This window comes from Fundulus heteroclitus, chromosome 13, assembly GCF_011125445.2.
Source record: "Fundulus heteroclitus isolate FHET01 chromosome 13, MU-UCD_Fhet_4.1, whole genome shotgun sequence".
NCBI classification, from domain to species: Eukaryota; Metazoa; Chordata; class Actinopteri; order Cyprinodontiformes; family Fundulidae; genus Fundulus; species Fundulus heteroclitus.
The window spans coordinates 20,080,642-20,108,013 of NC_046373.1; the positions used below are offsets into that span (position 1 = coordinate 20,080,642).

General features: G+C 36.9%; 1 protein-coding gene across 4 annotated transcripts in view; it reads left to right on the plus strand.

Annotated features, from left to right (window-relative positions):
• The window catches only part of rbms3 (RNA binding motif, single stranded interacting protein), a 434,538-nt gene that overhangs the window by 18,306 nt on the left and 388,860 nt on the right, over window positions 1-27,372 (plus strand). The window lies entirely within an intron of this gene.

Sequence of the window (27,372 nt, forward strand, 5' to 3'; positions counted from 1 at the left end):
TGTTTGTTTTTCCCTTTCTCTCTAATGGAGAGCAGTGGTTCAGGCCATCTATATCTGTGGCTAGGTACGAAGCAGGGTGATTTCTGTCTGAAAATAGCCTCACTGTCAGCTCGCCTTAGTTGCCGCGGCTGCTGAGAGAGTCAGTTAAGTGGATCAGTGCTCACTGGAGTGTCTGGCTTTGTGGCAAGACTCGGTGCTTTGATGGGATCAACAGCTGCCCCTAATCTCCCCTCAGTACAAATGACCTAAGAGTCCCTAGTCAAGGCTCCAGTCCTGCTGGACTCCAGCATCAGATTGAACTGATTGTTTGTTTTTAAACAAACATCGAACTTTTCTGTTCCCAGTCAGTGTATTTATCAAAGTAATCTTTGAGCTCCATGGTTCCAAGAGGTATGAATAATATAGCATTAATAAGCCTTGACCAGATCTTTTTTTTAAAGTTGCAACCACAAACAACGCTGTATATTATTGGGATTTTTATTCTGTTCAATTTTATTCAATTTCAATTGAATTTTATTTATTTAGCGCCAATTCACAACACATGTCATCTCAAGGCATTTTACAAAGTCAGATTTAATCAAATTATACAGACTGATCAAAAAGTTTCTTATCTAAGGAAACCCAGTAGATCGTATCAAGTCTTGACAAGCAGTATTCACTTCTCCTAAAAGAGCGTAGAGCCACAGTGGACAGTCGTCTGCTTTGTCAATGGCTTTGCAGCAATCCCTCATACTAAGCATGCATGAAGCGACAGTGGAGAGGAAAACTCCCCTTTAACAGGAAGAAACCTCCAGCAGAACTCAGGCTCAGTGTGAACAATCATCTGCCTCAACCGACTGGGCAGAGATACAAAAACACAGAAGCTCTGATCTGGGAATACTTTTTATGCTAGAGAGTGTAATGGCAGATGATCTGCTTATGTTTTTTTTTTTGCCACTTTCGTAAATAATGTGGAGTGCAAGACCAATAATTGTCCTATTAACTCTGAAACTCCTCCAGAGTTACCTTGGGCCTCTTGGCTGCTTCTCTGATGAATGGCTGTCAGTTTAGCTGGACGATCGCGTCACATTTGGTCTGCTGCTGTGCCACACTCTCCATTATTGGACACTGGATTTAAATGTACTTCCTGTTAGGCTGGAAGCTTGGGAACCTTTCCACACCTTTATCCCTGATTTATTTTTTATTTTATTTTTTTTATCTTCATGATGGTTTTAGTTAACAAATGTTATCCAACAAACCATTGAGGGCATTCATACTGAAGGTGTAGTCATGCTGACAGTAAATTACTCTTATATGGACTCTAATCAGTAATTATGTGTGCCACCTTTTATTTAGAGGTATGAGTAAAGAATGAGTAACGCAAATACATTTCCAGGTTTTTATATATAAAAAAGAAAGCCAGGTGTCATTTTATTTTCCCTTTAAAGTTATTCTCTACTTTTTATTGGTCTATTGCATAACATTCTTGGTTTGTGGATATAATGTCACAAAATGTAAAAAAAAAAGTCAGAGGGATGTGAATATTTTTGCAAGATGATTAAAAAAGGAATTATTCTCCTGAATATTTAGAATGGAGGAACCCATTGGATATTAAATCAGACATTTATTCCTTTGAGTTTTTACAATATAAGCTGTATAAATTAGGAAAAGTGCTCCTGTTATGAATTTATTTGGCTCATAATGAAATATTTGTTGGACGTGCATCTTGATTTGTAGGCCAGCAATTTGGCTTGGAAACATAAGCACAAGAATACCCCATTAAGAGGGCCATCTGTAAAAATCCTTCGCTGTAATTAAAAAAGAAGAAGAAAAAATCATCCTCTTGCATCCTTTTTAATGAATTATTCACCCTGTGGATGTTTGCCGGGTGCCTGCTACACTGGAGCTGTGTGTTAGCGGTTTGTGTGAAGGCTGGAAAGTGTTCCCTCTTGTGTTTTTTTGATGACTTGGCACCAAAGGAAAGGTTAAGGAAGACTTGTGCAGAATTGCAAAATGTGCCAGATTAGCAGCGTTCAGTTTTGGTTTTTCACTGTGTGATATTCTCTGGAGGTTTATCTGTTGCTAGAAAATATGTTTAATGGTATCACCACTGGATTCAAACCAATTCATCATTAGGCAATATGTTTAACATACACTTCTCCGTGCTGAAGATACAAATACAAACTATTTCTGCTGAAAAGCCCAGCCTTATATAGAGTATTACTGGATTATGTTTACGAACTCGGATGGTACGAGGTTGGTTTTATTGCTGTTATGCACCATTAAAGGTGGCTTTCATTATGTAGAAGACAGGCATAAAGTAGCTGAGATTTTTACACTTCAGGACTTTTCCTCATTTCTGTAAAGAAATCATTCTCGTGATGTCTGCTTGAATGTGACCTGAATTGAACCTTTACGATAAACTGCAATGATCAAAGGAAATACCACTGTGCAAAACACTAATGGCACACTTAGATTTTAAAAGAAATTGCAAAAAAAAAAAACATAACCCAGGTGCAAGGGAGAAAATAGTGTCATTGTTGTAATGTTATTTTTGCCCTATATGTTTTTATATTTCCATAATATTTCCATTTATGGTGAAATGTGGGTGTTTTCTTTTTTGTTGTAGTTTACTGGAATGTTGATTAGTAATACATTAATTGTATGTGTTTTGCACTGAGGTGCAAACTGATTCAGAGGGAGTCTCTATGCTGACTTTTAAGACAATTTATAACTTAAAGAAAGCAACCAATATCTCTATGAAGTTGCTGAAGTGACAAACTGAAAATAAGACCACTGGAATAAGTAACACAAACAAAGCTGCTCGTTTCATTCTCTCTTTGGTCCTGCACTTTGCTTGAACTCTTTATGCGGTTACAGAAAGTTAAGCTTCTTCGTCAACTTCATGGCTCACTCAACTAAAGCTGCGCTAAGAGCAGAAATCAAGGGCAGATCTGATTCGGAGCTGAAGACGTGCACAGATGTGATCTCATTTGTGTTCTACTTTTATGGAGCATTGTCCACAAAAACCTTCACTTTGAAAAACAGAAAATGGTGACTATTTATGTAACTTTCAGATCTTTAAACAGTTATTTGATTTAGGGACAGTAAGCCATAACAATTATCCTAACTAATCTGGATGTACTTATACATGACTTTTTTTTTTTACCTTTTTATTTATTATTACAAATGTACGATTTCTATCGATGTGATTCCATTTATCTATCCTTTTGCCACTGATAAAATGAAATTTCCCCAATGAGAAATGTTCCATTCCATTACTGTATTACTTTAGCAAGAGGGATGGTTTTACTCAACACATAGTTGAATTGTATTAATGTCTTAACCTTTTTGTTGTATTCCAGCAGTCTAAATATGAGTAAAAAACAAATTAAATAATTTTCCCTCTTTCAGCTGCTTTAGGGATTTTGTTTTAGTTTGTTTATATAGTTTCAAAATGTAGACAATTAAACAGAAGACAATTTGTTTATTTATTTGACGTGTATGCCTGTAAAATTCTGAGGCAGTTTGTGAAATCGAACATTCTAACATTTAAAACATGAAAGAGATAAAAATGTATTTACGTACAAGTATAATGTGAATTTGAGACATTTTTAAAGATTATTATTGAAACTTTAGTGTTTTCACTATTTCAATTTGGTCTAAATCCTCTATTTTGTGGTTATGGGCTGAATTTAGTCCTTGGCTACTAGCAGTCTCTATATTTGTGAATTGGGTGGGATTGAACAAAATTGATTTAGTACTGGATTACTTAGGCTTAGGCTATTTTTATGTTATTGTTATGTTTTTGAAACTCTGCTGTAGGAATATTTCAGTGACATTTTAGTACATAAAACCCTTTTATGTGGCTGCTACAGAGAGATCTTTCCTCATATTTTAGTATAAGAAGAAAGCTATCCTTATTGCAGGACATATCCATCTTTAACACATGCCAGCTGAAGCCAGAGGTTAAACTCTGCCTGATCAAAAGTGCAGATGCAAACGACATAACAAGTAGGCATGTCTGGACATATAAGTGCTTCAAACGGAGCACCTCAGGTGTGTAATTACTGTAGCACACAAAAGCTGAAGCTGGCGCTATCTTACTGGAAATGGTTAACATTATTAATCTCACAGCAGCAATGACAGGATAAAGGAGGATAACACCCAAGGAGATTGCTAAAGACCCATTTCACCACGCTAATATCATTTTTTCCCCCCCTCACTATCATAAAACAAACTATTAAACAGTATCAAATCCAGATCCATAAGATTCCTAAATAGTGCATATCCTGTGGGCAGTGAAGGCCCTCTATTCTAATAAATGCTCGTTAGCTGATGTAAAAAGCTGTGCACTACCCAGGGTCTTGCTTAATGAACTGCACTTTGCCTTTGTCAACTTGTCTATTTATGCATTAAATGGTCTGATTTCAGGATTGATATTTGATAAAGATTTCCATTATGTTCTGTAGTGTTTTAAGATTGCCAGCCTGTGTATCACCATCGTTTGTTGCACCACGATGTACGTTGCTGTGCTTTGAGTGGCATACCAAAGTAAATTCAAGGCTATGGTTAGCACGCTGCCTTGACTTGACAAAATGCAAAACTCAAACCTCAATGATGTGACAGGATGTGACCTAACCTAACCATAACCTAGCTTTGCACTACGCTTCACACAGCCAAAGAGTACTTTCATCGTTCCGGCACTTTATCTGGCCTCTTGCGAAAAGGCCGTTAAGCTACTGAAACTGTAGAATGAAACTTTTTTATGTTTTGAAACCATAACTTTTTAAAACCTTTTGTACAACTCTAGAATATCAGGTCCACTGAGAGAGAGAAAAAAAAAAAAAGAACGAACTGTACTGGCCTTTAAATGACTGTAGGAAATTAAATGCCAGACGAGATAACCTATTGGGCTGTGTTTTGTCACAACTATATCATAAATATATTATTGTTTTCAAATCTTTTAGCAAATCTTATCTCGGTGCAAACACACCGGTCAGCAGTTTGCTCAGTGCTGCTGCGTAAATGAAATGGTAATAAAGGGTTCCATCACTGCTACTAATTACTGAATGACAGTTTTCACATGAGCCTTTAAGTCTGTGTGTGCATGTGAGCATGCCTGTGTGTGATAGGCCTAATTAAGTAAACTCCAATTACACTTAAAAGTGCATTACTGCCGCTCTGTTGTAAAGGCTATAATTAGAGTGCTGGGGAGAGTGAGCTGTAATTAAGTTATTTCTCCAGTATTATTAGTCCACTTGTTCTATGAGCTATTTGGATTGATAAGGATAGAATACATGTCTGGCTACGTGCCAGAGCTTTGTTAACTTTATAGTTATTAAAGCAAAGAGCCATTACTAAATGCAACATTTAAGTGCCAGTATTATCTTGTTCTCCTGAGGGATTGTGGTTGATAAAATTAAAGCATCACAGTAAACCATATTTGAGAAAAGTCAAGTGGCCAACATGAATGCAAACATTTGCAGGGATTTCTTGCCTGTTTTTTTTTTTTTTTTTTTCGTACTTGCATCAATTGATGTTGGCAGTAGGAGTAATATGGCCAACAGATCCTTTGACTAAACGGACTGCTTTTTAATTCCAAACACATTATCCTCTGCCAGTAACTGACTCCATCTGAGCCATGCATGTCTGTTTCAAAGTTAAGAAAAAACAATTAAATACATCCATGATGGCTGATTAAATTGACCAAATAGAGATTTCTGGGTGCTTTATCCACATTTCTTCTGTAGATTTACTCTGTGTTGCTTACAAATGCGGCAAATGATGTCAATATTAAGAAACATACTTCTACTTAAAAACTGACCATTTTATAGGACGATTAAGTAACATGTTAATGTGGAAACTGTCATAGGAGACCTTTAGAGGGAAAGCTCGGAGGCCTGATCACTTGATCACAGTTGCTCAGGGTGAGCAAATCCCATCGGAAGGGTGAAGGGGTGGATTGAGAGCACGGGTTCTTTTCCAGGAGAGCTGTGGCAGATCCTCTCTCTGCACTGTTCTGAATGTGACTATCTTCAGCTTAGAGTGCTTTTCCTGGACTGACTGATAACTTTGTTGCGCAGTTGTGCTCTATGTACTTGCATTCACACCCGTTGTACTATGTATAGTGGATGACGTATAACGGATAAGAGTCCCATTGAAAGATTGGTACTCTGAAGCCTAGTTTCAGGGACTCAGATATAGATTCAGAGAGGGGTTCCCAAATTTTGTACTTTTTGGTCCACAACAGCCTGGCTCAAAGGTCTCCTCTGCTCTGTAGATACAAACATTGCAAATAAGCCAATCAAAGAAGGCCCAATGACACTAAAACTATCTATGACCACTGTTTTTAGCTTTCACAACAAAATATGAGATAAAATTCAGCTAGCAACAGACCAGGGCTGGTATGCAATTTGCAAACCTGTCACAGTTTGATGTTATCAGTGTCGGCATAAACGTGTTGTACAGAAATGTAAAATGTGATATAATTGCAATAGTTTAAGACACAAAAGCAGCGATTAATGCCAGTATTTGCTAACCTGGGGAGGAGGAAAATTCTCGTCCCATCCTTGGCTGTGATAGGCCACAAGAAAAAAAATATCAGCATCTGAAAAGTATTTACAGCGCTGCAGAGAGCAGATCAGGGCTGAATTTAGCTTTACAAAACGGTATGTTATGTCGTTGACTTCCTTTTCGATGATAATAATTTATCAACGCATGACATTCCAGTTTTCCCCCTTTAACCACATTCCTAACCTGTAACAGGAATTTGGCACTTAAAAATGGTCACATTCACACCGAATGTGCACCAAAAACAGCAAAATTAATACCAGATTAAATAATGATTTTATTTCTGTTCTCGTCTATAGAACTGTAGTTGATAATGTGAATAAATATGTTGGTGAATATAATTAGAATCTATCCCCAATCTTTGAAAGATGAAGGGAGTGGTCTAAGGATATTATCTTGTTTAAGCTCTAAAGGTTGATTTTCCCACATATTCTTACCTGCTTTTGCCCTGCATGTTGAACTAAAGGACCAGAGGTTAAAAACAGAAATAACACAGTTTATCACATAATCTAGCATTAAAGTGGATATTAGTTGTTGTTTTTTTTATTAGGGGAAGCACATAGACTTGAGCAACGATTTGGAATAAAGACCTGCTCTTTTCTTAAACGTTTAAGTAAACATGTCTAATTCACAGAACAATATACCTTTTTTTTAACGTCTTCCTATGGAGTTACACTGCTTGTAACAACCTGAGGTCAGCTGGTTAATTGGTTGCTCTGTCTCAGGTGACAGGTAACGCAAGAAATGCAGCAGTATTTATTTTTTTTTAACCAATAACACAAAAACACAGACGCGTAAATTTTCTTTTTATGTTTACGGACCTGCACACCTTATACATGATGGGGAAAATACATTTTTACTGTATAGATGACAGATTAAATGTGTTGCTATTAAAAGTAAGGTGAGTGTTCCTCATTGTTTATTGCCATCACACATAAAAACCTGCTCAGAGGATGCTGCTAGTGGCATCCAGAGACACCCTGATTGGAATCTGGCAGCTTCCAGATATCCTAAGAATCTATCTGCAGCTTCAGTTTAAGTAAGGATAAATATGATGTATGTAAGTGTAAGGGAAAACAGACCATGATGAAAATATCTAGAAATGATGTAGGGATTTGCATTAGTTATAATAGAGCTGCTTCATAAATTACTAAACACTGAAATCAATAGCTTTCAGACTTCATTTCCATTTTTCTCTGCATCAATAGAAGGATGGAGTTTCCCTGCAGCTTGGCCATTGGTTATATGTAAAATAAGTAATCAGGTTTTATTTCTTATGACATTTGAATTGTATTATTAATGTGCATTTCTCCCTCTGGGTTTGGAGAATAGATGACTAAAAGAACTGAGAAGAACTCTAGGGCAACACCTATCAAGGAGTGTAAATGGTGAATCACCCGCAGGTCCTCGATGAGTGACAGGGCAGCACAGAGGCGACACCTCATTATCTACCTTATTTAAAGTGTATAGATTTTAGAGATTTTGGTGGAAGTAGAGATGGAAATATTTATTTCCCCAAGAGGGGCATTTCGGAATGAATGTCGTGCCCGGGGTTAGCAAATCTCATTTACAAATTTTCCTCTGGGAGCTGAGCCTCCTTTGCACAAGGAGGCTTTCATTTAGCAGAACTACAAGAGTCAAAATTCACAGTTACATTCAAAGCTGGGGTTCGTCTTCCTTTTACAATAAATTATCTTTCCATATGTATAGATTTGCCAAACAGTGTTTTTATTAATGATAGTTTTTTTTTTTGTGCATCATCGATTTTAGATGTAGTAAATGTGGGGGATTTTTAATAAACTAGAATATCATCAGTTAGTTAAAAAGTAAATGTATTCAATTATTCAAATGAAAAAGTTTCATTTTCATTTTTTATATATATATATATATATATATATATATATATATATATATATATATATAGTGATATATTTCAGTATTTATTTCAGTATTTATTTCAGATAACCCACATTATCATTGCAGCTGATGAAACTCACAAATTCATTTTACCAAAAAATGTGTATACATAAAACCTGTTAAAGTTTTACTGGTGCAGAAACGTGGACCTGCTGAAAATTAGATGCAGATATAGTCACCTTCATAAAATAATGGCCTATGTAATTTTATTGCCTAAATCAATGCAACTTATTGCCATATTATTTTGTGTTTTCTGAAAAACTGAAGAAAAAAAGACGTATTATTTTGGGAAGGTGATGATATATGGAAGTTTGCTGACTAGAGAAGCACAAGAATCCCATAGTCATAAAACCAGGTATTGGTAATTCTGGCAGTGTGCGCAGGTGCAAAGTCCTACTAGAAAATGAAACGGGCAGCTCCATTAAACCTGTCAGCAGAGGGAACCGTGACGTGTTCTCTGATGTCCTGGTACACTGCTGCACTGATAAAACACAGTGGAGCCACACCAGTATATGACATGGCTTCACAAATAATCACTGAATATGAAGACTTTAAAGCAGATTAGAGTCTCAATCTCTCCCTCTTTCTTCGAAACTCTGGGACCTTGATTTCCAAAATCAAAATTAGCTTTAATCAGAAAAGAGGACTTTGGACCACGGAGCATAAGAGAATCCCGTTTGCCCAGGAATGACACTTTGGATATTCTCTTTTGTTCCAGAGTAGCTTTCCACATGGGTCTCCTGATTCAATCACACCTTTTGCTTCACAGCCCTCTCAAGACTGCAATTATCCTAACTGTTACTCCTGTAGCTTCTTTTGCACAGTTATTTTCACTCATCTTTCTATGATGCTTGCAAAGAGAACTGTTAACAGTTAGCTTTTTTAGCTGGTATCTTTTGTGACTTACTCTCATTGTGGAGGGCGTTAGTGACCGTCTGCTAGAAAACTGTTGTCTGCACTCTTTGTAGGCCATAACTTGGCTATAGTTTAATCAAAAACCCTTTTTATTGGTCTTCTGTAACAGTGCACTACATTTTTAAGAAACTATATTTGGGTTTTCAGTAGATGCAAGTCATATCTCTTCATTGCTCTGTGTGTAATGAATGTATACAATATGGCTCTTTTAAACTATATTGGTAAAATTGCATTTTCAATGGTATTGTAATTTACTGACATGTACCTGTACATTTATATACCATCTACATACGAATACTCAGAAATCAACTGAAAAAATTGTCTCCTGTGTTGTAAAGTTTTACTTGCATGAAAAGCATCTGCAGGCTACACATTTATGAGAACATATAGTTAGAAAGCTGGAATGTATCCTTCTTTTGCATATGCTGTTTGTTGTTTCTATATCACTGCATAAACTGCAATTATTTGCAATTTATAGCTCCCCAGCAGCTTTGTTTGGATCCCAGCATTCCTGTTATCTTATTTTAGGGTATGTCTGTAACAGAATGAAAGGAGTGTTTTGAGAGATGATCACAGTCCTTCTCCCCAGAGAAATCTTAAGGAGGAGAGTGAGTCTATTTTCAGCACCGCAGCAATGGAGAGTGGGGCTCATTATGACTCACTCAAAGCTGAAACACTCTGGATGATGCCTGAGTCAGACGTGAGGGCCAGTGTCCGCTGCCATAGGGATGCACAGGCAAATGTAACAAAAACTGGTTAACAAGAGAGACGGAAATGGAATGAGGGGAGCTTAAGAGGGCCTGAGGCTGTTTCTGTTTTAATTATAAAGATTTCTAGACTAATATAAAGTAAAGTATTACATCACAGTGTATGCATAGTTCTAATGTCAGTTTGTTGAACTATAAATTCCAAGTTAAGCCAACTAATGTAGGGACAGGCGCAATTTTCAAAATGCTCCTCTCATGCTTGCTGGAGATAATCTATAGCAAGAAATATATAACAGAGTTGTAAGAGAATATGAAAGTGCACTTATCCTTTCCTCCTGTTCTTTTTTTAATAAAGTATTTTTGAGCAAGTCTTCTTTTAAATTTTGCATTCTCTAGCTGCATCAGCAGGAAACATACTGTAAAACCAGAGTGGATAATACTTTTTTCACATTTAATACTTTCTAAAATAAAAATGTGTGATTATCAATTTTTACACAGTCCCACATTTCTCTTTCACTTCATAATTCTAGTTTTCACACAGTGTGACAGTGTGACTAGATTGCTTCCAGGCTGGGGAAATCTGGCACTTATAATAGTTGCAGTGTGCATGGACATGGAAAGATGCTTAAAGGTATCTTCCTGGCTATGTTTTCACAACAAAACAAATATAAATGAACAGGAAAATACAAAATGACAACAACTCATTTTTTAATTGTTTTTCATTTTTTATGGTGCATACACTCACGGTTTCCATATATGGAGGTGAGGTTTTGGAGAACAGGACCTATGTTGCTAGCACAGTGACATGTATGGATGGGTTGTGATTTTTTTTTTCTTCGTTAAACTCTTCAAAAATATATTGTTTTTGGTTTGCTGCTTTGTTTTGTTGTGTATATGCCCAAATGTCTAGCTAAGTTTTTCACAGAACATTAAGGAAGGATGAGAATATATGGCGAGAAAATAGACTCAATATACGTGTAAACTGTGTAAACCTGTGCCTGTGTAGTTTTGAGTACTTGTATGTGTAAAATATGATTTTCAAACCCTAAAGGACAGAGTTTAAGAACACACCGAAAATACTGTAAATACCACTGCCACTCTGTGCTACTCAGCTATGTTTGTTTACATTATCATGCATTGGTAAAATGATTAATTAAAATATGAATGGCTTCTCCAAACATAAAGACACCACAGAAAATTCAATTCTCGAGGCGACTTCTACTAAGTCAGGTCAATCATCCCAGTGTTGTGGCTCATATATTCCCTCATGTGTCAAGGCAACAGTATTGACATTATCGTAAATGCTTAAAGTCTGTACTAGCGGCTTAATTTTTAGCAAAAAGCTGCTGTGGGTTAAGCTAGGCTCCGTTTCTTCTACTACGCTGCCACCATTAGATGAATTTTCAGCCACTTCAGTTCCGTGTATTTGTTAAATTATCTTAACGTCTTATTGTCTTTAAGGATTACAAAACATAGACATGCACAGATGAAAATCTTTGATGCTGTAAACATTAGAGAGACTTTGGTCAAATAAAGTTGTTCTTCCTTATTCTTGTTTTTTTTTTGTGTAAACTTGTCAACACTGTCAGTTTGGAGTTGGCGTGCTAAATACTGATTTAAGGACAGGTCCATGCAGCACATAATAATCCAATGTGCCTGGCTTGGCCTTGGCCGGTCGACTTTAAACCAGCAAAAAATAGAAAGAGGCTCAGATTACTGTATATTCTAGTGCTTACTGCAGCTAGAGCACAGTCTCACACATATGGGTATGATCTTTTTTTTTATCAGTGTTTTATACCATGACAACGCAAAAAAGGTCAGACAAATTGAATAAACTTGTGTCTGTTTATACTGTTAAGGTTAAGATTAAGAAGACATACTTAAAAGTATTTTATATAATTTTATACAAAGTTTCTTGTGGACTATCCTGGTTGAACTAAATGGGTGTCGGAGTGCACATTGTGCAAAGCTGGCATGTGTTTCTATGTATGACGAAGGTGCTGTAGATATCGTCTGTCACATGGACACAAACGTGAAAAGGCTGGGCAAGTTGACTGGGTTTGTTGTAACACCCAGGGAAAAGGGTTAAGATACACTTGAAGTGAACCAAAATCCCCCCCCCCCCCCCCCACAAACAATTTCCTACAATGCAAATAACAGCTGAAGATTACACAGTTTGTCTTTGGCCACAGTACTAATGTTGAAAGTGTATTGTCAATAGCTAATGTTTCAACCTCATGCAAGTCCTGCCCAGGCACTTGGAAGACGAACAAACTTGTACACTACTGCTTTGTTTGCTATTTCTAGCTTCTCAGCTAAAAGACGTAAATACTTATTCTTCAGTGGTCTGTTTTTTTGTTGTTGTTGTTGTTTTTTAGGGACATTTGAGTGGTTCTATTCTAAATAAGTCAGATGCCTATAAAGGTGCATCATGGTCAAATTATGTACCCATATAATGGAACAATCTGATTAGTTTCTTGTTTTTTCTTTTTTCTCCAAATACGTATAAATATATTTGTGAGACTGCTGCTTTTTTGTTATTAGATGGAAAAAACAGAATACTTATTTTCTTAGAATATTATTTCAGATTTTTGTTTATTTGTTGTTGTTACAGGTTACATTTTATAATACACAAGTCATTATTTCTATCATTACATTTCAGAAGCTTATCTGAAGTTGATTTATTCTTATTATTCTTTCTAACCACACAGAGAAGGCTTAATTAATTATGTTAAAATTACAAGTAAATGATGTAAATGTGTAAATGACTAAATAAGTCAGAGCACTCTTTTTTTTTCCTTTTTTTTTTGTACAAATTTAAATAGGGTCAGACTAATCCAAGGATGGTTACTGCAATACAATTTGGCATATTGTTAATGATAATGATATTCTTCTTTCTATGTTAATGAACATTAAGCAATAAAAAATACTATTTCCATGACAATTTATTTTTCCATAAGCATGAAATAAGTGAAATATAGTGACATTTAAATTGCAAACCTTGACAATCTTTGAGAATTCTAAAAATTATGTGTGAAGAATCCAAACATGTGAAAGCTGTTTCACTGATGGCGTGAAACAGGCGAAAGAAGCTGTGTTGAGGATTGAAAACATCCAATCACTGCCTACAGGGTGTCAGCAGCCAAACCCTAGCATGAGCAGACACGTCTGTTTTTCCCAGTGTGACAGTGATTGAAGGTTTTTAACTCTAGAAACGTGATTTACTCAGTCGTCTTCCAGAACACGGTGCGTTTTGTGATGCAAAATCAGGATTTTATGTGTCAGGATCCTCATGAAGTTATGCAGTGCAAAAAAAATTGCAATTGGTAATAAGAAGCAGAGCCCTGAGGATGTTTATGGTATAATTTGCCTTATTATGGAATCTACTTAACTCCTCATTTTGGAAAAGAAGATTTTCACTCCACAGTGTCTACCACACACATTGATCCCAGAATAAAGGTGAATAATAAGCATTTAAATGAATTCACCAGAAAAATCCTATCTTTAATTTGAGTACATTTATTCAGTAAGGATAAAATCCAGTGTTATGAAATTTATTTATTTTTTTTTACTAAATCACTGGTGCCTCACCTACTGGCATATCTAACAATTACTATAGAATTAATGGAGTTGAAGCATTTTTTTTTTGGTTCATGCCATACTTAAGTAGAGCAGAGTGGAATTTTTATTTTGTGACCCATAACTTCCTATTTCCTTTGGTTATAAACAAGATTTGACACAGAAGTCAATTTATTTTAGCCACTCTTCAAAATTCTTAAGTCAGGAAATGATGACAAGAAAATAGTGACTTGCCTAATCTTGCATATCCTACAATCAGAGAAACAATAAATTTTAAAACAAGTAAACCTGTGACAAACCAGGTTGCATATTGTTTGACAGATGAATGGAGTATTCAAAGGGGCAAGGTGTTCGACACTATCTATTTCTTCCATCAGAACCTCCTAGAGATAAAACCAAGAAAGAGTGCCTTAATTTAGGCACTCTTTTGGCACAAAGCCGTTTATTCATTTGCATAATTCAAGACATCATTGGCATAGGCTAAGGGATTATTTTGCTTTGTTTTAGAGAGTATAGTGTTGGATTTTTTTTTTTTTTTGACCTTTGTCTATTGATCTTTTTATCTTTACCAAATGAGGTGAGTTGTCTCTTCATTGGTTCAAGTTTGGTATTTAACATTTCAACTGGAATGTCACTGGTGATATTCTATACGCACAGATGCCTGAATATTTTTTAGCAAGACACATTTACAGTGATTGCAACATTGGAGGGATAGCAGATTCACTACTGTCCCATAGATTGTATACAATCTGTATAGATTCTGTAAATCTTATCTGCCACTATTTATCTTGTATTATAAACCCGCTAATACATATATAATCCTTTTCCTAACATTCCTGTATATTCTGTATAATCTGTGCATATAGCTCCCATATTTAAATTTATACACAACACTTTACAGTCACCTACTATTACTTTTTACTTATACATACACTTATAAATAATATTTATATCCTGTATAGCACTTCTGGATAGATGCAAACCACATTTCATTGCTTTGTACTTGTGACAGTGCAATGACAATAAAGTGGAATTCTATTCTATTCTATCCTGTTTGCGATTATAGTAGCCTGTAAACAGTTTTGACACAAAGCAAAGAGTTGATGGGCATCAATAATACCTTCTCAGTTAAGTGTCACTTTTTCTTTTATCTGGAGGCTTTTGTTTTAAAAGTATATAGCCATAAATGCTTATAAAAAGGACCAAAAACCATTTGATCATTATAAAATAAGGTTATATACACCAAGCCTCCATCTTGATAGTGTTTTGACTGTCCATTTTTGAGACGAAAAATAATTTGCTCTCGGGCGCAATTAACAGATTTAAACAGATCTGTATTGCAGTTATGTCTGTCTGTTGCAAAAACCTGCTTAAAAGTGTGACTTTCTATACATTTCCTAGACATCAGAGAAACCAAATTGAGGCTGTTGAAGCTTGCAAAAATAAAGGTATGCCATGTGTATTATTGTTAGTGTCATTCTTAGAATAAGTGGATTTAATCTTTTTCTTTTGTTGCAGAAACTCAGTGTTCTGCTTATCCTGTATAGTAAGTCAAAAAAATATTGTAGAACAGTCAATTTCAAAAGAAAATGATTTCTCTCTCACACCTACAAACACTTCCTCTGATGTGGTTTTCATCTCTGCCAGTGACATTGATATCATCATCTTGTTGGGCAAGTGGAGCGTCTCTCTCCCTAACAGAATTTTCACGAGCTGTTCACTCTGCATTTTATCATGCAGGTTTTTCACACTTCCCAGAGCATGTTCACATTTCAAATATAGTAAGATTCCTCCTCTAAGATTAATCTCATTCAGAGAATATCACGTGCAGGCTTACAGTCGGGTGTTTGCGAGCCTGTGTATATGTGTCAACAGGCTTCTGTGGCCTGTTGAACCACTTAAAGGATTCTATTTAACGGGTCAGCCGAGCAATTAATCAAGGGTTTAATTGGAATCCCGAGTGGAGTGACATGATTTATGCAAATAAGGTCATTAATATGCAGGCCCGCATTCGACGGCTAAATTAAAATGGCTCATCCGCTAGTACAGGCTAGCACTTTCATTACGGTAAATTAGAGAGCGATAATAACTCCAAATACACATATTTATTTTCTACAGACAGTTTGAATAAGACGTGCCCACAGCAAGAAAAATGTGAAAAAGAAGGAAGTTCTCATAAGGGAGACAGTGGGGAGTAGGCAATGCTAATGCTGTTAATTTTACCTCATTAGAAAAACACTGCTATCTGCAGGGCTCCAGTTTTAATTGGATCACCAAGCAATTTAAACCACATTTCGCTCCTAATCACCTCCCCCCACCCAATGTTTTATAAATGATATTGCAGGGGTAGTTTGAGAAGTGCCAAAATCTTTTGCTTGGTCAGTATTGATACCTGTGTCTTTCCTATCCTGCTGCCCTTGGTAACTGCACTCCAATGGACAGCTGTTGATCGTCACTCTTCACATTTGTATTATTAGTATTAGTATTGTCGTCCTCCGTGTCATATTCCAAGTTTTACCAAGTAAACACATTAATAAAATGTCTAATGTTTTTTTTTTTATCTTTGCCAAAAATATTTCAGCTGAATCAGAAGTTATTTCAAGAGCTCTAAGCAGATATGAGTATTGCTTGAAAACATATTTCCTTCATTAATTCTTTGTATTAGTAGTAAAAGTGAAGTGTGTACCTAGTGTTTGAGAAAGGTGTTGCTGTAAAATAAAATTTTACCATTTTAATACAGACTAAATAAGAAGTTGACATTTAAAATTATATGTACTATCTAATTAGTGAGCAGTGCAGTTAGCTTGACTTGCATTATTAAAAATGTATGTATTTCATAGACAATATAGATCATTGCCTTTACCCTTGGATTTCCAAAATCCTGTCAATTTTTTTTACAAATCCAGCATGGTCAAGATTCAAAGCTCAAAAGAATAAAAATAGGAAATTTTGGTTAACTTCGTTCAGTTCAGTTCTGTTTTTGAGCAAAGAAACAAAGTTGACCACCCACAAGCAAGTCCTTTGATACCAGATCCTGACATTCACATGGCCTCATCAGTGCTTTTGTGTCTCTGCTCTGTCTTCCCCAACCCCCAGTTGGTCGAGGCAGATAACTGTTCACACTGAGCCTGATTCTGCTGGAGGTTCTCCTCCCTGTTAAAGGGGAGTTTTCCTCTCCACTGTCGCTTCATGCATGCTCAGTATGAGGGATTGCTGCAAAGCCATCAACAATGCAGACGACTGTCCACTGTGGCTCTACGCTCTTTCAGGAGGAGTCAATGCTGCTTGTCAAGACTCGATACAATCTGCTGGGTTTTCTTAGATAGGACAGTTTTTCCAATGATTTGTATGATTTGATTGAATTTGACCTTTTAAAGTGCTTTGAAATGACATGCATTGTGAATTGGCACTATAGAAATACAATTGAATTGAAGTGAATGAAATATCAGTGTCCACAATAAGATTATTTTATTTTTTTGTCAGAAAGGCCTGGTTTTAAGATATTTTACTGATCGAGAAAAATTACGATTTTATTTTTTTTTGTTTTTCAATAGGCCCCACTCTAGTGAGGACTGATTTTTGTTGGAGCCTCTCTTGTTTCATCCCTTGTCTGTTGTAGTTGATTTCAAATGATCAGAGAGGAAAGCCTGATTTTCAATATTGTATGAAATTATGTTTGACACATTATCACTTGCAGACAAATGGATGTCAAAAACGATATGCAGCGGACAACCTTTTCAAAGAAATTAATAATCATTAGTGGTATATTTTTAACAGCTTGAATAATCAGACAAATGTATAAAATCTGCACCAACGTTGCAGGTCACATGTGACATATTGTAGCACCAGTGGTCTTGCTGCTGTATGATACAGTTTATGTGAAATGATTGATCACCAGATGTGTCTTTGGTTTTGGGCAACAAATCACCCTCTGTTTTGTAAGCTTGGGAGAATGGAGGCTTAGAATGAGATTGTCTTGTTGGGTTGAAGCTGCAAGGTTCAGCACAAACAGCCAGAGAATCATATTCATTTTGAGGCTGGGTGGAAATGGAGGAATGAAACTGTTGTAGAGTAGCTTGTGTTTTAATTATCATCAAGTCACTAACTCTCTGTAGAAATCATCTTTATTTTCCAACAGTTGTCCTCGCATGGACAGAACTAACAACACAAACCAATGTCATTAGCTAACGGATGTAATTTTGCACTTTATCTCTGCCTTTGACAGTTTCAAATCTATTTATGTAGCCTGATACATATGAATTTAAAAAACACAGCGCTATATTTCCTACATGTGTATTAAATTAACAATTGCAGTGCAATATGGCCTTTTGGAACATCTGTAAATCATTTAGTATAAAGGATGTCATGCTGAAAGGTCTTAATAACCTCACTGCGTGAAAAACTGATGAAACCACTTTAAGTGAATAATATCCCCTTAGTAGGATGGTAATTTTCTTTTCTTGTTCTCTGCTTTAATACTCAGTTTGGGTGTCACAGAAAAGAATGAGAATATTTCTTCTGACACCCCTTCCAAAGAAAAAGTCAAATGAATTGCAATTTTTTTTTTTTTTTTTAAGATGGATTTTTACTCTTTAGGTTTCAAAATCCTCTACAATTCTTTAAAAATTGTCAGACATATTTCTCACTATAATGCAAAAACTTAAACCAGGTAGTTGGTGGCAGAAATAACCAGGGACATTTTTTGTGGCTGAATTGTTAATTTGAATGTTGCATTCTCAAAAGCAGAAATGATTCACACATTTCTCTCTTGTCCATCTGAGAAGTTGGCTAAGTTTAGGTTACTTGTGTTTCTTCAGTTTTGTAGGTCCCCTACAAAACTGTGAATGTAACCATTTTCCGTAAAAGGCTCTTTTGTGTTGTACATTTGAGGTCAAAGCACTATTAATACCTGTCTATTAATAGGAAAGTACATATTTTACTTCCAAAGCAGCCCTGACCTGTTGAGCAATACACATAACGGCTGTTGCTGTTGGAGTGTTTATTGGTCTGACTCGAATTTTGTAGATATTCCTTCGGACTGTAAAAAGGTGCCATTACTCTTTAAAAATGTTGAAGTTGAATAAAAACATTTTTTAAAACCTTTCGAAAGAAAAAGAAAATGAATCAGAAATTGGTCTAAAATTGGATTAAACCAGGGGATCAAGGTGAGGTCTTTTAAGAAGGGGCCTAACAACAGCATGTTTAAAATGAATCGCCATGTTTCCAACAGTATTAACAACCACTTTCACCAATTTAGATAGAAGGTAGTCAAGAGGACAATCATTAGGTCTTGTATGTGATACAATCTTACATTAAAAGGAGAATACACTGGTTCAAGCTTTTCAAATACAACTGAAACAGCAAGTGCAACAGGGATCTACAGTAGGAGATGAGCCAGTGATGTGTCTAACAGAGGCCACTTTGTCTATAAAACAGGAAAAAAATAATTACATATTGAGACACCAGAACAGGGCTTGAAAATGACTACTGTTTATAAATGACACCAGACAAAAAAAATCTGCACTAGCCACTTCAGTTGTATCAATAAGTGACCAAATTTATCCAGGGCTCATTTTGGGGTTTGGTAGGTTTAAACCTAACCAGGACAACTGGTTGAAGCCAGGGGTAGCAACACTCGACGGGGCAATGAAAATAAAAGCGACCGAATTGCCAAGGGATCCTGAATGAAGTGTATCCAGAGGATGAATATAGAGTAAAAGTTGGATGTTAAAAACTCCTCAACTATCACGTGGATGTTTAGATGATCGAGATGGTCATAAACAATTAGATGAGACGCAGGAATGGGGGAAGCGCAAGGAGCGTTGTGTCATGCATCTCAAAGGAAGGGCGCTGTGTGAATGTAGTGTGGGTCATGCTAATAACAGCTAGCGGGTTAGCTTATTTACACCGGGAAGTTTTTACTACCAGGCAGGAACTTCACATTCCAAATAAATAAACAACGCTTAGCCTGGCGAGTAAAGCCTGGCGGCCCACCAGGCTTACAATATGCTGGGGGAAACCCTGTGGCTCTAAATGGATCATGTGACATGGAGCGCTTATTTACGGCAGTCTGAGCTCCCCACAAAGCTATAATTAGTAATCCTGTTAAAAAACACGTTTTGTTATAGTGGGTAAAATCTTGCTTCCATCCTGAAAGTAGTCAATACATTATGTAGTCACAAAAACGAGGTTAAAAAAATCATTCTCTGTGGCAGCTGCAGGCCTGTAAAACTCTAATCTTTGTCATTTGTTCTGAAGGGCATGGATTTGTCAGTTTTGTTCCTACTCTCACCCATAGATATTATATACTCAACACCCTCTGTCTGTCAAGTTCCGGGGAAATCGCCTTATCTATTGGCCGTCCCACATGTCAATCATTGTGACACACTCACGTAACACCAGTGTGTGTGCTGGTTCCTTTTGAGTTTCCGCTTGCTGGCTGTGCATGCACACTTTTAGTGTTTAGGTATCCGGTTAGCTTGACGGCTAGATTAGCGGTTAGCCATTCATTGTAGCTCCGCTGCTCTCACCGTAGACTTTGATCATGGCTGACAGTCACAAGATGCAAACCGCGTTCATGTTTATGAGAGGAAGAGTAAGGACTCAGTAGAAAGAAATGAGACCAGAGTCTATTTGGGAGATTTTTTTTTTCACCCGATCCCCCTTGAAGAGCGGAAGAGCAATTTTAATTTTTCTTTTGGACTTTGTAAAACATGTTTACCTTTCAGTATTGTTTGAAGACATATGTACACAGATGGACATAAAACCTCACCAGCCATTTTATTAATTACATCTTGCTTATACTGGGTTTAACCTACTTTTGCCCTGAGAACTGCCATGATCATAATTGGCACACCTTCAGCAAGGTGTCAGAAATATTCCTCAAAGGTTGACATGATGGCTTCACACAGTTGATACAGATTTTGTCAGCGTTATGTCTATTATGCAAATCTCCCGTTCTACCACATCCCAAAGGGGCTTTGATGGATTATGATCTGGAGACTGTGTAGAACATTTTAGAGACAAGATTATGGGTACATCGTTGTCATAGTGGGATGGACATGATGAACAGAGACAATACTGTCGTCAGCCCAATTGGTAGTACTTAGCTGAAGTGTCCCAAGAAGTATGCCGCACATCATTACACCACCAGTCTGAACCCTCTGCACGGATGTATGCTTTCAATGCTGCAATATTGTTTCTGCCAAATTTTGACTCTGCCACCTGAATATTGCGTCAGAAATTGTTCCAGTGCTGTGTGATTTTCTGCTGCTGTAATACGTCCGCTTAAAGATTTCCTGTCTTGTGTTTTCTAAGATGGTGTTCCACATATATTGGTTGTAACGAGCTATCTGAGCTACTATAACTTTTCTCTCATACCAAACCATTCTACCTAACCTCCTCTGATCTCTTAAATCAACGAGGCATTTTCACCCACATAACTGTCATTCCCTGGATGATTTCCCTTTTTTCTCTGGTGATTCTCTGCAGACTCGAGAGATTTATGCGTTAAAATCTCAGTGGATCGGCAGTTTCTGAAATACTTAGACCAGTCAGTCTGACACCAACAACAATGCTACATTCATAATCCCACAATTCCTCGTTATTTCCCCGTTCTGATGCCTGAAATTCAGCAACATGTCTTCACCATGTCTTGATACCTAAATGCATTAAATACCTGTCATGTGATGGACTGGTTTTTCTATTTGTGTTAACAAGTAATTGAACAGATGTAACTAATGTTGCTAATGAGGCTATATTGACATAAATTAAGCCCAACCTGATGACATAAAATAAGGAAAAGTCGGACTTCATATCTAAAACTATGTTCATGGTGAATCTTTCTTTAAAATATTGCTAGTTTTTTTTTTTTTTTTTTTGCTGGTCTTTAAATCTCGTTTTTAATGCTTTCTGGGATTTAGAAGGCTTTTTGCAAGCAAAGCCTAATGCCTCCTGTCAGTGTGGATATCATTAGCGGAAACCTTTAGCTGCTGTGTATCAGTTTGTGTCCTTCATGGTTCTTTGCTCAGTTTGCTTTGTAATAGTAAAAACTCCAATGGTGCTTCTATGAAGCTCTATGGGGAATTTGGCAGCTGGTTTATGAGGGGCACGATAGGTGACGACAAACATAGAAATGGCCGTGGAACAAGCTTTAAGTATGCAACACTGTGGCAGCATTGAATAGACTGCACTGATTGGTTGTTGATGTCCCGTTATTAGACATAAACATCACCATTTTGTTTAAAAGGATAGAGGGACTAATGGGCTCAGTTCAGTGTTTTTGTCTCATATACACAAGCTCTTGGTTATTTCCCTATTTTATTCACCACACACACACACACACACACACACACACACACACACACACACACACACACACACACACACACACACACACACACACACACACACACACACACACACACACACAGCTCGTCCTCTTGTGTGCCAGGGCTCACTGGCTGCGTAGGGTTTCCTGTAATTACAGCAGTGAGCAGGGAGCTGTCTTTGCATGGCAGATGGTCCAGCACCATGCTGCATCAGGTATCCGTGACAACCGCCTCCCTTCTCGCAGTTAACAGCACCATCATGGCTCTTTGCAGTGACCAAATGTCATTACTGTCTCTGTTGAGACAGACAGAGCAGAAACAGGGGCATGGAGGAGTGGCCGGGGATCAGAGAGGTTATAGTGGGGGTGGAAGGATGGATTTGTAACTGTGATGGAGAAAGAAAGGGATTAAAGTTGTTGTTTTTTTTCCCCGTTAAGACAAATCAGTTGTCAAATGCACAAAGGCATAAGTTATGCTGTGTTGTAGCTACAACAGCTGATGGAGATACACTTTAGTAAAATCCTTTTGCATTTCAATATGAACTGAACCCTTTCTGTTTATCTTTAATAAATTTGTCTCGCTTATTCATTGCAAGACAAACTATTCACAACCTTTGAGGTGTTCCATAGTTTCTCACTACAACCATGAAAGTACTTTATTGAGGTTTCCTGTGATGGGTAAGTAGCACATCATTGTGAAGCAGAATGAACATATATCGTTTTTTTCCCTAATATTTCACAATTTAAAAATGGTAAAGTTTCACACCTGTTTGTATTCAGTATCTGAATCAGTATTTTGTAGAGCCACCTTTCACTTCGATTACAGCTGCAGGTGTTTAGGGCTATGTCTCTACCAGCTTTAGACATTTATAGACTGACATTTTCCCCATTGTTCTGAAGCTGAAGCTCATTCTGACTACTAGCACTACTAATTTAATAATGCTACTAGAGCATTATTAAATTTCAAATCTACATTGACTGGGTCATTCTAAGAACTCTGATCTGAATCACTCCATTTTATTTTTTGCTTTACATTGAGGGTCATTGTCTTGGTGGACAGTTTTAGCTTATTTAAACGTGTGTTATTGTCTGAACAGACATGGGAGTTCATATAAACTCAAGGCTTTTTGTTTGTCATTATGAATTCTCTGAAGAGAGAATGGTTTGTTGTTATTGTTTTTGGTTATACTGCTTTGTAACCTAACCCTGCCTTAAATTAGCGTAAAGCTGGCAGAATACAAATGCAAGTCACACATTCAACTCAATATTTGCTAATTTGTTGTCTGTAAAAAGCAATGCCAACAGAAACGCATTGAATTTCGTTTGGTTGTAATGTTAAAAACTTCAAGGTGTTTAAATGGTTTTACAGTGTGACCCTTATAACCATCTTCTATTTGAACTCGCATCTGATATTACAATTGATACTGATTTTATTTTAAAACAGTAAGTGTCAAACTGGTTTCTGCCACTTTACCCTAAAGTAGCTTACTTAATGTGTCTCTTAAGAATTGTATTTTATTTGTATTTGTTAAGCCAAAAGAAAAAAAATACAGTTGCAAAAAAAATCAAATAAGCTGTAATAAACAGTGTGATTAAATGTAATACATTTTAGTGGGATGGCAGCCTAGTGGTTAGAGCAGCGTACCCCACAGATTGCCACTATGGGTCCCTGAGCAATACCTTGAGCCCCAGAGTGCTCCCTGGGTGCTGCACAGTGGCAACTCCCTGCTCCCTGATGGGATGGATTAAATGCGGAGGGTAAATTGCTTTGGAATGCATGTTGCAATGACAAGAAAGATGATTAATATTATTGGTTATTAGGTTTATTTGTATTATTAAGGTTCATATTATCTCCTGAGTGCAATAAACTCTGAACTCTACTTCTGAATATGCCGTTTCTAAAAATGCTGTTTTGAAGCAGTGGTTAAGGTATGAAGTATGTGCAAAAGGCTCCCATCTCCTTGTCAAGGTGTGTGCTTCCTTGGAGCACCAGAGGGAGGCAGTGACACACCTTTCTGGGGCACGATGCATTTGAGGCATTTTTTGTCAACACAAAAGTGATTTGTTCATTCAATTAATCACTTATTCACCTGTTCAAATGGGTAATGAACCAAACAAGTCAATCTTGTTTTATGCAAAATATCACTCGATGTTCCTTGTGTTGGCGTTTCACTTGCTTGGGGAAAAAATAATTTGACTTGAAGTCATTGTGTGGGCCCCTTCATCATTATTGGCATATCTTAAAGGCTACTACAGGCTGGACTTCATTAAATATTAAACTCCAAATGAAATGCCATGCTTAGGGTACCTTTTCAGAGCAGACTTTTCTGTTAAGAAGATATATAACACCAAGAAACATTTTCCCTAATGTTTTTATTTTGAAAAAGCAGCTTTTCTGCACAATGAGCTCTAGAGACTTCAGAATAGAGACAGGTTTCTTTGTCAGCTTTTCAGCTTTTTATTGATTCTGATGCTGCTACCCCAACAGATACCTGCAAATTAGATTAGACTCTGTGTAACATCTGCAGCATCTTGTTGCCAACGTTGTAGGACCTCTGCTTCCTCAACAAGCACAGTCTTCTCCGTTCCTTCCTGCAGGTAGCGTCACTGTTGCGTCATTAGTCCAGTCTGTTGTCCAGGGTGAACACTGACATATTTATTCTTTTCCACCACTTCTACTTTCTCTATCAAAACAATGTTTGACTTATCCCTGTTTCACAGTAAAATCTACAATCCTCTTGTTTGTCTTTATCAGATCAAACATGAGATGATTCCCCCCCCCCCATCCCACAAACTGGTTTGTTTGACATATAGTCATTAATCCAGGCTAAAGTGGATGCATCCATTGATGGACTGGCAACCTATCCAGGTTGTAACCCGCCTCTTGCCCAACGGATGGCAGGAGATGGATGTTTCTGACATAACTTTAATAGCATCTGGTCACACAGTTGCGATGAGGTCATTATGTTTGTGATAAAAGTTGAAATGACAGAAAAGTGTAAAAAAAATAGCTGTTTCTATTTTATTCACCACAGTAATTGTTTGTTATTCCTTTAGCTAATCGGTGGTTATTTTCTATTAGTGTTGGATTAAAATGTATTTCTGCATTACATGTTTTGGATCTCAAGGATTGAATATTAAAAAGAAAATACCATATTGTACGCTCACAGCCTTATTATACTGAGACTCTTTAGTGCACATGCATTTATTTTGAGTTTCACCTTTTTTTATCATGTTACCTGCTGGGCGTCCTTCCACTTGTCCCCGTCTCTCAATGATGTCCTTGGTAACATGTTTACAGCTGTATGCAGATGTTGTGCGTCGGTCTTTGAGCAGGACCGACCTCTCAGTGCCCTCAGGTAGTTAACAAACACAGCGGATATTTATGCAGACGGTGACCAGGGATGATGATTGTGAGGAAAATAAATAAATCAGGCAAAATAATTGACTTTGGCGTAAAGTGAGCAAAATTTACTTTCATTCCCATTATTGGAATGGCTGAGCATTGGTTGAGTTTTATTTTTATGCTTCACATTAAATTCCATTCATCCCTCTTTTCTTCCCTATTTTCCCTTCATTTTCTGCACTCCACCCAGCACTGCAGAACCGTGCACGGGGAGGTTAGCATTTTTAAGAGTTCACACTGTGCTTTCCAATCAATGGTGGGTTTGTGCTATGGTATAATTTCTTACACCCTGTCTGATCATAAATGTACCTCTTGATCTGTCACCGCTGAGAAAAATCAATACTTGCTCAGAAGGCCAGCTGTTAGGATTTTATTATTACTTGAATCAGTCAAGTCTGCAGTTCAAAGTTAGTGCAGGGGAGGCCTGAGCAACAGCGGAGCTTTTAGTTCATAAAACTAACATGTCTTTGAAACCTGTATATGGGCGATATTGATCCTGTGCTTTTAAAGCAAAAAGGGTTTTCACCTTGTGTTCCAGTATCCACAACAGTGGTGCTTTGTATAAAATGGTTAGCACAGTTTGAGTGCCTGGTCATATACAAGATTACAGGGAACAAAATGGTGTGTGCTTGTGTTTTTTTTTCTTCCTTCCTTTAAAAACACAATGTAGAAAATGAGACATCAATAGAGATTTAGTAGTTTGTTTATATCGAATACATAAAGCTGACATTTTTCACAACAGAGATGATTGCATACCAATAAAAGCCTAGGAAACTGTAAACGGAAAATTAGCTTTTTAGTGGTTTGTGAGTGATAAGCAGGATATAATTGGAAGCCTAAGATCCACTAGATATGAATGTTTTTCATTCTTGTTCAGGTTTGACTAAACTGGATCCACTTGTTGGTCCCTGACTATGTTCTCTTTTATTCTTTAATTTTATGTGAATTTAATGTGAGCACTATAAATTGATATATACTGTAAGGGGATATTCAGTCCTGGACACATTCATTACCCCTTGTAAAGATGTTTAAAAGCCTTCAATTAACATTATCAAATAAATCAAGTCTTTCATTTTAGTACATTTATTCAGTGAGGAATTGTGCTCTAAGAAATTACACTTATTGACACAATTCCTGTAATATATATATATTTTTTATTGTACTTTTGTTTTATTAAGTGGGTATGGATGTTAAGAAATTTTATATTTGAATTGCTGTATCCCTGGGGTACAAATATAATGTGTCACAAAAGCCCATTTAGCCACTCTTCAAAATCGGAAAACCAAGAAAACATGTTGTCAAAGTAAGGGAGGTGTTCATATGTATTTAAATAGTTGCAAGACTGTGGAGCCGGCTATTTAGTCAGTGCAAAAATGACCTTCATTTGCGTAGAACTTAGAATGACCATGTGCAAAACACAACATGGCCACTTTTGAGTATGGTAGCCCATTGAACGTTTTTAGAGTAATGCTAGAAAACTGAAAGTCGATTGGCATTGGGTCATTCTGCAGAGTAACGAGCCAAAATATTTGACTAAACCAGCACAGAAACTGGTAACCAGTCAGAAATTCCACCTTCTTCCACGGCGTCCTCACTCTCCAGCTCTAAATCTTATAGAGGGCATGTAGTGTGAGCTGAAGAGCGTTTAAGATTCTGAACTCTGAATAATCAATAGATAGAGATTGTGTGTTAAAGATGTCAGGTATGTATGCTTTATAACCTTGTGAAATACTGTAGGAGAGGAGTGAGTGCTGTCCTATTTGCTAAAGACCTTGTCCAGAATGTTGACAGCAGACGTACCAATGTCTCACTGGTGATTTTGGTAAAATGGTTATTTCTAAGCATGATATTTTTCTCCTGCTTGGAAATTGTATTGATTTTTGTAATATTCCCCAGTGTGACATTATGCAACTACAATAAAATATAGATTTATTTCAAGGCTTATTGAACATCTTTGCCAGGACTGC